This window comes from Oryzias melastigma, linkage group LG17 (genome assembly GCF_002922805.2).
Source record: "Oryzias melastigma strain HK-1 linkage group LG17, ASM292280v2, whole genome shotgun sequence".
In the NCBI taxonomy this organism is placed as follows: Eukaryota; Metazoa; Chordata; class Actinopteri; order Beloniformes; family Adrianichthyidae; genus Oryzias; species Oryzias melastigma.
In genome coordinates, this window is record NC_050528.1 from 27,466,890 (window position 1) to 27,467,123 (window position 234).

The following is a 234-nucleotide window of genomic DNA, read 5'->3' on the forward strand; positions in this document are numbered from 1 at the left end:
TGATCTTAGTTTTCCTGGGCCGCCCTTTTCTATTAAGTTTCTCACAAGCACTCTGGAACCAGGGAGCAACTCTGCTCCATGTGTCTTTTTGTCGTACAGGGCTTTTCCTCTCATGGCTTCCTTTTGAGCTGATTTGGAGGCTAATTTGTAAGCTTCAGTCATTTTAGCTCTCCATTTTTCAGCATAGTCCTGTTGAGATGAACTCTGCTCTCTGGTTTCAAGACCAAACATCAG